Consider the following 13193-nt stretch of genomic DNA (forward strand, 5'->3'; position numbering starts at 1 on the left):
TTTTAAGTATATGAGCATCCACTAAATACAGGGGTCTGCTGAAGTACTAGCAATTACTATGCTAGCAGCACCCTCACCATAAGAAAATGAATGAGTTAATATTGAGAACATTTTTCAGTTTCACTGGTGCCTATAATAAACACAATGGAATACTTCTAAATCAGCTCTAGGTATGATTTATATGGAGCCATTCCCCCCACCCCCCAGTTTTTGAAAGATGAAATTAATCCTAAGGTTTTTTTTCCTTTGGCTCTCTTTCTAATTAAAGTTAAAATGTATGCTGGTCTATGACCATAATAAAGATTGATCTGGCTTGAAAATTAAATCAAAATTTGTTCTGTCAACATCTGACTTGCGAATACCAAGAAAGCAGCCAGACTAAGAAAAAGGAGCATTGGAATAAAAATAAGGATTCTCCTCTACACTACAGACAGAAGCAACATCTGGCTCCATCTGCCAGTTAATTATCTTGAAGACTTTCCATAATAAGATTTTAGAGAACATCATTTTATGTACAGCTATTTAGAGATTGCACTGGGGTAGAAAAGTTAGTTTATCTGGCCGCACATACTCCACAATGAAGCAAAGTCTCTACCGTATGGCGCCTACTCTGGGCCAGGTTCATACCAGAGCAGCACTGTCTGCAGACTTTCAGGGACTCCTAATACGGATCTGTTGTTTTTCAGGAGGAGTGTGCTCAGTGGATGAAAGATATTTCCTGTAAAGTTAGACTGGATTGTCAGTGACCTTTTTTCCCCCAGCAGCACTAGCATTTCTAAGTGGAATTTTCAGAATTCTTCTGTTAGCAAAAAGGACAATAAATACCAAATACCAATAATTCCTCTTGGGCAAGTACCCAAATATCTAGAGCAGTTGTGCAGGGGCACATAAAACCATTTCTTTCCATACAGATTAGAAATTTGCTACGGAGTTCTTCCAACTGTGCTACATTTTGCAAACAACCAATGATATTGAGTGGTGAACCAGACATATCTACTCACAGTGTCTAAATGGTACAATTTAACAAAATACAGTAGTCCTTGACTTACAACCATTTGTTTAGTAACTATTTGCAGTTAAAACAGAACCGAAAAAGTGACTTATGATTGTTTTTCATACGACTGTTGTAGCATTACCATGGTCACATGATTAAAATTCAAATGCTTGGCAACTGGTTTGTATTTATGACAGAGTCATGTGATCACCTTTTGCGATCTTCTGACAAGGAAATTCAATGGGAAAGCCAGATTCACTTTATAAACATGTTACTAACTTAACAACTGCAGTCATTCATGTAAAAACTGTGGCCAGAAAGGTCATAAAAAGGGGCAAAACTCACTTAACACTGTTTCACTTAACAACAGAAATTTTGGGCTTAATTGGGGTCATAAATTGAGGACTATCTGTAGTTTAAGTTTATGCATACAAATATTTGCTATTCAAAGACTCTTTGGAACTAGCTATGATATTCAAAGACTCTTTGGAACTAGCTATATACCATGGGGTGTGGAATATATGGCCATTAAGATTTTCTTGAACTACAACTCCCAGAATCTCTTAGTCCTGGAACTTGATGGCCATTTTTATTAAACTTATAGAACTTTTAATGTGGAACTTTTAACATGGATTTCCATCTGTACTGTCAATACGTTTCAAAACCCTATATTAAAATTAATATTATTAAAAAATATGGTAGCTTCTTGATTTCTGAAGTTAAATTGAAAAAGCTGATTTTTGTATGAGACTACCTTCGGAGTAAAATACTTCCAATGTTAAAATAGTATAAACAAATATATATTTTTTTTAAAAAAACAACAACATGCAGAAAGATAAGAAAACAACCATGTGAAACCTGAACAGTTTCAATAGCTTTGGAAAATTAAGAAAGTTTGCTAAGTAAACAATGAGAAGGGGTAAAAGAATGCAATTACTTGTTCAACTGAATTTACCAATACTGAGGTAAGATCATTTTTAATTAGAAAGAGAGCTAGCCAGATTACTAAACAGAAATTAGCATTTTGAAAACTCCCATTTGTTACTTACTTTAATTCAAAATTTGAAAGATCTCCTGTATCATCATTTTTGTTACCTAAATGATTGTTTGTTTTTTGCATGACAGCAAGCTCAGAAATTCAACTCAAGAAATTCAGTTCAATTTCAATTCTACTGATTAAGTATTTTACAGCATGTAGTAAATATAAAACAATGCTAATAAGGTAGAACATATTTTTAATACTAACGATCTCTGAACATGATAATCAACCTAATTCCCATATATCCTGATCTTCATAGCTAATTATAAAGAAGAAAGAAAGAAAGAAAGAAAGAAAGAAAGAAAGAAAGAAAGAAAGAAAGAAAGAAAGAAAGAAAGAAAGAAAGCTGTGGTTTAGGCTATCTGGATGATATTTGATTCCTTATTTCTCTGCTGTAATATCAGACTACAGCACAGGATTTATTGTAAACCATCTTAAGAAATGAATTTTGTAGAAAACAACTCAATACAATTACTTCAACCAAATTGGGGAAGAGAGGAATCCCACACACCAGACACATTTTTTCTTCTGTACATTTTTAAATGCTTTTGTCCAAGATCAATTGATACAGGACTGTACATGAAACGTCAGTAAAACAGTTCTGACAACTGATCACAAAACAATTAAATATTTTATTATATTATGTGAAAGAATGAATCCATTAGAGCAACAAAAGAGGAAAGATATGGAGTAAAGAAAAACAAGGTTATATGTTGCATTGTTAAAAATATAGTCTAGATCATTTCTTAAAATGAATTCAGATGGCCTCCCAGTTTAAACATAAAGTAGAATTAGAATAGTTCTAAATACTTAGCAAATGTACTGTGTAAAATGGGAATGAGAATATATATTTAAACTAAAGTCAATAAACCAGTTTTAAAAATGTATGGCCTGATTTTCATACTGGAGGAAGTGACAAATGTTGGAATGTGCTTAAAAAATTGACTGTGTCAGAAATGGATTGTAGACATGTCAGAACTTGCAGAAATACTGAAACTGAACTGTTTGGTCAGAAAACAACAATGTTTGTTTCTGAAAAACTTCAAACTTTACATGGAAAGTGAACTGCTCATTTATGGATTTAAATATTAAGAAAGACATGGACTAAATGGGAGGTTGGGATTTATAAAGTACTGAAATGGTAAAAGGACAATAATCATCTAATTATGTGTTGAAAAGAAAGTTAAAAGATACTTGTATATTTCTTATCTTTAGCTTCTTTTTTGTCATTTTTTGTTTTTCTTCTTTTATCATATGAAAACTTTTAATATATTGTAAATAAATAAACAAAAAAATTTCAAAACAAGACCGATACTTTTTAGATGACATGTTTACTCAGTGCTGTTTCATATATTCAGGCTGACCATGTATATTCTATGTAATGTATCATTTAAAACTGATTTTTTTTCCTGTAAACCTACTGTACCAACCACAAGTGCAAAAATAAATATTGTCATGTAATAAGAAAGTAAGAGCAGGCACCCCTCCAGATAGTCTGGATTTTAACTTCTATTAACATCAGCAATCATTATGAATCTTCAGAGATATAGAAATATTTAATCATTGTGCTTCCATGAGTTTGGAAAGGGCAAAAGAAATTATTTCATCTTAAAATGCAAAGTATATTTCTTTTCTATACCAATATCAAGAAATACCAGGGCTTTTTTTCTCATAGAACGCTCAGAACGGAGTTCCGGCACCTTTTTTGGATCCTTGTAGGATAGGCAAGGCGGGTTGTATGACATGTGTGAGTTCCGGCACCTTTTTCTTTTACAAAAAAAAACACTGAGAAATACAAACCATGTTTTACTAAAAAGAAGCACAACTGTACAAAGCAATACCTCACAAGTGGTAGTTTACAAGCTAGGCAACACAACAAACCCAAACTAAACAAGGCACAGCATTAAGTATGTGTATTGTCTAAATGATTTAGAAGAGTTCCATAATTGTTACGTACAACATCCATAGAAAAAAGTTGTGGGGAGTTCAAGTAGTTTGAAAGTACTTTACTGCTATGTTTAAACCTTGCAATGGGGAGTCTTCTCCATGGCTGAGGCCTGCCCCCCAGAAATCTAGCTGAGTACAACCCACTTAGCTTACCTTTCCATAAGAGTCTGTAGATCTGGTTATTCTCCCAGACATTTTGTCCGAGAACATAGGTGAACTGTAAGCTAACATTTTGGGGCTGGTGTTTTAACCAGGTGTCATGGGTTATATGTTGTAGTGTAGTTTTTAATTAGTGTTTGCCACCCAGAGTCACTGCTGTGAGATGGACAGCTCTAAAACCATTTGAATACACCAATTTCTTTGCTCAAGACCTTTTCAGAAGCAATGAAATGTAATTGGAATTAGAACCAAGTTTTCATTTAAAAATGTGTTCTGGTATACTTTCTCCTATATCCCACTTTCAATGAATGCATACTAGAAGATGATGAGAAAGTCTATTCTACTTTCTATCACAGAACTGGAAAGAGAGAGAACAAAATTATTGCTGCAGTTCACATTTCCCACCGGCATTATAGCCTATTTCTCCAAAGAAGGTTGTACAGCTATTTGTGGCTTTTCTGCAGGAAGCTTAAAAACAATTTTCTGTTTTAAAAAAACTGCAATAACTCCCCCCCCACTTTCCTTCACACACTAACACTCAAACACACACAGTGTCACAGCTGACTGAGAGCAATACTCTGATAAACAGTAGCCACATGAGAACAGCAGAGGCATTTCATAAGAGTATTTATTCTGCTGACTTCCCAATACAAACCACTCACTTCACAGCTGTAACTGAAGTTATCAATATTACAAAATTACCATCCAAATGTGTATTTGCCTGTCATCAAGTATCCTAGGGGGCATACAGAAAAAGCATGCGAAACTGAAAATATCAACATTTCCAGGGTACAAACTAATGATTCATGAAAAGGCAGATCTTTCCTTTCAGAAGGCTTGTCATTTCAATTGTTTCTTTCCCTGCATAAAATATCACAAAACATTAGTGAAATTCACTGAAGGAAGATCAGTATTTTTTATCAGCTGTATTATGGAGCATCAAGTATTTGCCTCCCCGTGCAGCCTGCCTTCTTTCGTTAAATCATCTGAATCCATGTTGTCATTTTGCAAGAACTTTTTTTTAAAAAATACCACCATTAAAAAGGAGAAAACCTAAATTACAAGGTACTATCAGTGAAGAAACAGTCTTAGTTTTTCCTGTCACCAGAAGAGATATTTGAAGAAGTAGTTAGACAAACTGGAACAAAATAGTAAATAATTGCTATCTTAAAAATAGTTTATATCCTACTTTTCTAAAAAAGAATTCTTCATTAGAATAATGAACTTAAAATAATCCAGTGTAGCAATTGGTTTCACAGTTTATCATTTTAATAGGGAAGAAATATCTATTGTGGATGGATTAATCTGTGTCATATTCTGTAACATCCATTATTTTCGAACAAAAATATGTTTTACTCTATTTGAACATTCATTTGCAAATGTTTGACACAAACATTTGTACATATTTTTATACACAATTTTATAGACATGATTGAACTGAAGAAAAATAAAGTAAAATATAAACCACATTAATTTCATCCAATCTCTACCATTCATAATATAGAGATTCAGCTTTATATTTATATAAATATAAATCCCTTGGTCTTTTAACACTTTTTTAAACACTGTTTTTATTCTATTCTTCATTCTGCTTTAATTGTGCTTTTAATTATGTCTCTTTTATATGGTTTTATGATTGTATTTGTAAATTGCCCAGAGTCATTTGGAAACTGAGATGTGCCACACTTAAATTTGATAAATAACTTAAATAAAACAAATTTGATAAATGAGAAAAGCAAAGGTAAATAATGTACATATTGCATTACTTATATAATAAGTGGTGGACCAGTGGTTAGCATGCAATATTTCAGGCTAATTCTGCTGACTGCCAGCAGTTCAATTCTCACCAACTAAAGGTTGACTAAGCCTTCCATCTTTCCAAGGCAGCTAAAATGAGGAGCCAGATTGTTGGGGGCAATAGGCTGACTCTGTAAACTGCTTAGGGAAGGCTTGAAAGCACTATGGAGGGGTATGTAAGTCTAAGTGCTGGTGCTCTTTTTACTTCTAAAACAAGTCAAGATCCAGTTCACAAAATATATCACCAAAAAATAGCAGATATTTTATGCCATTCAGATGATTGTGGATTTTTTTTAACACACCATATCAAGGGACAGAATAATAAGCTTTCCAGTATTGGGACAAGCTTTACTTGGAGCTTTTGAAGAGAATAGCCAAAAAATCATGTTTTGTTGTCTTAAAGCTCCACTGTGTCATTGCACTTACTTCTGCAATGTTGCACTCCTATTGCTTGCATAATACCCAAAACATCCTATTAAAATAGTCAGGGATTACCAAGCAGGCAGCTTCATATCCCCAGAAGTAACTATGGCCACGAATACTTATTCAATGTCCATTAGCCCTCCCTCTATTTCCTTTTTATTTTTATTTTTTTCCAGTGTTAACTGGCTTTCCTCAAGCAAAATACAAGCAGGGCCTTTATAACAAGTCCTCCACAAAGTGCATTAAGTATACTTAGGAAATTAAAGAACTGGATGAGCTGCATGCTTACATATGCACTTAACTGCACCTCTATATGCACAAAAAAGGTGAAGTGAAGTAAGGCTGAAGGGGAGGGAATACAAGTAGTTCTCATCTTTCAAAAGTTCATTTAGTGACCGTTCAAAGTTACAATGGTACTGAAAAATGTGACATGACCATTTTTCACAGTTATCACCTTTGCAGCATCCCCATGATCATGTGATCAAAATTCAAATGCTTGACAACTGGTTCACACTTATCTTGCTATGTTCCAAGGTTATGTGACACCTTTTGCAGCCTTCTGACAAGCAGAGTCAATGTGGAACCCAGATTCATTTAACAACATGGCAAGAAAAGTCTTAACTTTCTTAGCTTATCAACTGCAGGGATTCACTTAACGACTGTGGAAAGAAAGGTCATAAAATGGGGCAAAACTCACTTAGCAATATCTCACTTAACAACACAAATTTTGGGCTCCATTGTGATCATGTCAAGGACTACCTGTATCTTAAATGCAATAGGTATATTAATTTTGCCCATTTGATTTCCAATAAACAGGGTTTTAAAAAAAACACAAAAAACCCAAAAATAGTGATGCTGTCATGGCAGCAAGAATCTTAAATATCAATTTTTTCAATGTTATACTTTAAAAATGTGGGAAAAGAACCTGGAACTACATTAATATTTTGCCTGGCAAATGAAATAACATTTATGGGATGTAAAAGAAAAGAATTCCTTGCTTGCTGCCACAGCTGCTTTTTAGCAATATAAACACACATTCTATATGAGGGTATCAAATAACAACAGTGAACTCAAAAGGGCTACATACAGTAATAAGAAGCAGAAGATGGAGAAGTTCAGACTGATCAGCCCTGACATTTTAAGATGCAGAAGGTGAAATGGACTGTAAATTAATGATATCAAGTATATAGGTTAAACTTTAAAAAATGAAAGAGCTATGCTGAGCCAGTACTAATTAATTTGGAGATAGTACAAAATATTTTAGTTCACAAGTAGATTCTAATTTTAAAAAAAAGCTGAAAAGCTGATGCAACAATAAAGCTAAACAATCCTAACTTTCTCTTATTTTTTAAAGTTATCTCTTGTCTCTTGTCTGCTTTAACAATAAAGCCATCTAAAGATTTTGTACTTGGGCAACTTCTAAATATTATAAATAAAATAAATAAATGAATAATTATCAAGACATATATTGATTGAGCCTTGGTGGAGCAGTGGGCTAATGCCTCCTTAAATAACACCGCCTGCAATTAGTGCAGGTTCGAGTCCCACCAGGCTCAAGGTTGACTCAGCCTTCCATCCTTCCGAGGTAGGTAAAATGAGGACCCAGATTGTTGGGGGCAATTAAGCTGACTTTGTAATAATGCCGCTGGGGTGTGTGTGAAAGCCCTAATAAGCAGGCATATACATAGAATGAAGGCTACTGCTAAGCTTGTAAGCCGCCCTGAGTCTTCGGAGAAAGGCGGGATATAAATGGAATTAAAAATAAATAAAATAAATAAATAAATTTAGAATTAAGCACACCACAGGATACAAATTACTGGCTATATGTTTTATGTATTTCTATAAAAGACAACAAAAACCTAAATTGAGTGTTTTTCAGTTTCAATACCTTGATCCTCTCTAGCTTCTTCAGTGCTTACATGTGCCTCAGAGGCTAAGAGGGGACAGAAAATCCTGCTTTTTGTCAGCCTCTCTCCAAAAACTTCTCTAGAAATCTCTCCTTTCTTTTAAAGGGACTGAGGTTTTTCATTTTCCAAAGTGAGAAGACCTGGAATAATCAAATGATGTATGACCAAGAACTATGAATTCATCAAGGAGATGTGTTTGTGTGAATGAGACTGCAAACTGGAAAGCAGGTTACATATTGACCATGACAGAATATGGAATACATTAAAGTAAATGCTTGTACTAGATATCTTAATGTTTTCTGAATGATAAGTAGGAATTAAACTTGGAGAAACAGTGATTCAGAACAGAGGAGGAGGACAAGAATACACAGTCTCTATCTATTTAATTCATACAGTGAAAGGACAGCTGGAATCAAAGGAGACAACTTCATTCTGTTAGCCAAGCAAGCCTTAAGAGTAAGAATGGAAAGTGAAAAATATGGGTTAATGTTTGATATTGAGAAGAGAAATGTGATGTCAACCAGCATGCTTAGTGGATTTAAAAGTTGATGTGTCAACTAAGCAAAGTTTCTTTGACTTTTTAATTCAAGAATACATAAAAATAGACATTGTGCTGGAAAAATAAAGAGATCAATCCTAGGGAGGAAAACAATGACAAACCTAGTCAAGATCATGAAAGATTTACAGTATATATTTCTATGACATTAAATATCACAATAGTTAATGGAAAAAATCTTTCCAGCAGTACTGTACTGCTTCCTATGCAAGCATGTTTTGTATGCTAGACATCAAAAGACTGATTGAAAGAAGACAAGGCACCTTCACATTATAGATTTGGAACACCATGGGCTGCAAAAGACAAAAAAGTCAATTAATTTTAAACTAAATAAAGGATTGTTCCCTTGAGGCAATGATCAGCAAGCAGAATATCACATACTTTGAACATATGATGTAAGCAGATGATGAGCTAGGAAAAAAACTTTGCTTGTCAAGGTTGAGAGAAATGTAAGCAGAAAGAAATATGGCTTAGTTGGAAAGAAATTATAGGCCTGACTTGGGATATGGTTATCTTTACATTTTATGCCCTTTAAATCATAGTAAACAATTACAAAAGAATAACTGCAACAACAATTAAGAAACACATAAATATTTTTAATCCACAACCTTAATACATTAAAATAAATAGACATTAAAAACAATTCATTAATTGCAGCCCACAATAATCACAATTTATTAAACAGTAATAAATACTTAAGTTGATATGAGAAGCATTCCTCCATGTAGACAGCAAAGTTAAGACTGAATAAGTAATTAGTACTTTAAATGATAAATTGTATTACATATCACTGAAAATATTTCCATTTTCAGTTTTATTGTCCTGAATAAATTTGCAAACTCCTTATATAATTTAAAAAGCTGGGAAATAACCTAGCTCCTGTTTTGTAGAAAGAATGTTGATTTGCTTTCCTATTTATATTATATAGATACATCTAGAAAAGTAGGTCACTGTACTGGAAACACGTATGTATGTATGTATGTATGTATGTATGTATGTACATATATACACTTGACTCATACCTTTTAATCATCAGTGCCATCTCAATGACAAGACGTTCTTTAAAATATTTATTGATGAAATAGTTTTATTCAGAAGTTACATTTCAAACATACTTTTTTGCCAACACTCCCACATTATATCATTAGTTGATAACTGAACACATTACCAAAAAGCCTCATTCTTGAAAGAAAAATTGCCAAATTACACAAGGCAAGCTGGAATAAAAGTGTTCCATTCAGCAGTTTCATTGCCATGAAAGCTTCTAAGTACATTGTTTTAAATTAAAGGAGGAGAAGCCTGTGCATTAGGTATCCTTCAAGCAAAACAATAAAATATATTTATATCTGCTTTTCAGTTAATTTGATCTTGTTTATACCCAGTTGGCATGCTGAAGAAAGTGTGTGTGAAAGACAGAATACTTACCAGATGAGGATTCTGTAAGCAGAAGTGAGCTTGGATTTTAAGGGAGTATTTCAAGTAAGGACTTAATATTTGACAATTGTGTTCACCAGCTTTAAAATGAGAAATCTGCACCAAAACATAGATGACATAAAAATCAAAGTGCTATTTCCTAAGAGGAAAATGCCCTTTTTAAAAAAAAAATTCTGATTAAGCTTCACACCTTCTGTCAACTTGTCTAAAAAGGATATTACATAAAAAACAACTTTCAGTGTGGTTTGAGATTTTTCTTTAGAAATTAAATGCTGGTTTCAATTCTCTTTTATCCCATGCCCCCTTACATTTTGCATCTCTTTATTAATCTTTCTAAAAATATAATAACCTATCTACAGTCTGAATCAAAGAAAATTTCCCAAATTCAACATCCGTGTCGTGCTCTTGAGCATTTGATCACGTATAGAAGGCACCACAGAGAAAACCAAAGCAATGGTGGAGATGCCTGAAGACACAAGAATTGCAGGTTTATATTCCAAAGCAAGAAGAAAAAGTAAAAGAATAGCATACATTGCAGAAGAGCTTCAATTTATTTGCATTATGCATTTTTTAAAAAAACAAAACATTTGTTTCTTGAATAGAGAATGTGTGATACATTTTAGAAAGCCATTCGTCATTCATAGCCTGAAATATTACACTTCAAGACAGACAGGGTGATTGTACCTTTTCTTACAGTATTTTCAACTTATTACATAAAATTATAAAAAGTTTAAGGAAATAAGAAAGATTCTATAAACAGATCTATACTAGATGGTCTAGTAGTGCAAAGCTACTTGCTCGCATTAAATCTGTGGATTTGCTGTCAGATGGTTAAAGGTTGAATGCTAATATTCATGCATATACATATAGTCCTCAACCCATGACTGTAACCCCAGAATTATAGTCATTATGATGCTGGTCATTAAGTGGGTCAGCATGTGAATGCCACAGTCATTAAGCAAGCCCATTGTCTACAACAGACTTTTTTGGCAGAAAAATGCAGAAGTAAATGTCGGTTTCCAGCCATTACATTGTAAATCATGGACTTGCAACTGTGGGATGCTGCAAATGGCCATAAATGTGGGCCAGTTGCCACCCAAAATGCTATCATATGACTATGGGACATGGATGCCAGAACTTCAAATCTGGTTCATAACTACCTTTTTTGGAGCTGTCATAATTTTGAATGGTCACTAATTAACCAATTGGAATTCAAGGATTACCTGTAGACACATCCATACACACAGCTTGTGCAAAGACTTTATTTTCACTGATACAATTTGTGAAACCCTAATAAGCTTCCTGAAGTAAAAATAAATGGGAACTTTTTGTGAAGTTAGAAATGGTAAATAACTGGATTTGATTTACTCAACTGAAATACAATTTCACCAGACTAGAAAGTCATGTAATTATTTCAGTGCTGCCATTTGCATTATATATTTGAGGACCCAGATTGTTGGGGGCAATAAGCTGACTTTGTAATAATGCCACTTGGCATTATAAAACCAATAAAGCCCTAGTAAACAGGCATAGACATAGAATGAAGGCTATTGCTAAGCACATTGATTTGTGCTTTAGATTGTAAGCCTCCCTGAGTCTTCAGAGAAGGGCGGGATATAAATGGGATTTAAATATATATATCAGTCATGATTTTTAAGCAATACATGAAGTTTTGTAGTTATGGGTTGGGTTGTTATTATTTTATGGTTTCCATAGGCATAGTAAGCACTTTTTCCAGAATTATGCAATTCAAAGTAAGAAAGGGAATTTTGTTTGGTTCTGATAGACGAGGACTCAGAGTGGTTTTACAATGAACGAGTTTATTGAATACACATAAGTCAACTGTCAACTGTCAAATGTTGCAAGCTTTTATAGTGGAACTGTTTGAACTGTAACCAATCATCAGAGTCTCTTTTCCCGCTTCTTGCTTATTGTGACCAATGATTGCACCGGAATCTCCCGCTCTAAACCCTGCTTTATTGCAATCTACTATTTTCCTTGTTTGCAACTATTTACAGACACAACACCCCTTACCCCCCAGTTGTTGTTATTTATGTACAAAATCCATTAAATATTTTGGTGGCCTATGGACTCTTGAAGGGTATCTATTGCTCTGGCTGCTAGGGACACTTCTTTCTGGTTGTCTGCTTGGCTGATTGCCTCTGTTGGGCCTGGACTCTTGGCTACCTGACTCTGACGCTTCCCTGTTGCTGTTTTGTGGATTTGGTTGTGTTTGAAGATTAGCTGTCGCTGGCCTACTCCGAAGGGGTATTTCCCAATCAATTTGACTAAATTGTTGTTGTTGGTTACCAGGGAATGAGTTATTTTGTGTTTCTGCTACCCCACTATCTGGCGTGTTGTTATCACTGGACCTAAATGTACTGATCCCCCCGAATATGCTTTGATCCCCATCTGCTGGCAAACAGCCTATAGTTCTCTTTCTCAGCTGATCTATGTGTCTTTTGCTGATCCTATTCCCTTCCCCCTCAATAGTGTAAGACAGGGGGCCCAATATTTCCGTAACCACCCCAGGAATCCATTTGTCCCCTTGTGCATAGTTCCTAGCCCAGATTAAATCCCCCACTTTGAATGTTCTATTTGGAATGTCCTGTTCAGCACTTGGAAGCAGTCTGTCAGGGTGTAATCTGTCCAATTTGGTGGTTAGTCTCTTTCCCCACCTCATTTCTGCAGGGCTTTTGCCGGTAGCTGTACAAGGGGTCGTATGTTGGGTCAGCAAAAATTCAGCCAGTCTTTGATGCCAGTCGCCCCGGATGATTCTTTTTAAAGCGTCTTTGGTGGTCCTCACATTTCGTTCAGCCAAGCCGTTGGTGGATGGGTGGAAGGGTGCTGATGTCTTGTGTTTAATCGAGTTGGCCCTGAGGAAATCCTGGAATTCAACAGAGGTGAATTGGGGCCCGTTATCAGACACAATTACAT

The 13193-nt window shown here is 34.6% G+C and overlaps 1 protein-coding gene across 4 annotated transcripts in view; it reads right to left on the reverse strand.

Moving 5' to 3' along the window:
• Positions 1 to 13193, reverse strand: part of PLXNB2 (plexin B2) — a 376688-nt gene that overhangs the window by 281230 nt on the left and 82265 nt on the right. The gene's annotated exons all lie outside the window — the stretch shown is intronic.

This window comes from Vipera ursinii, assembly GCF_947247035.1.
Source record: "Vipera ursinii genome assembly, chromosome: 6".
NCBI classification, from domain to species: Eukaryota; Metazoa; Chordata; class Lepidosauria; order Squamata; family Viperidae; genus Vipera; species Vipera ursinii.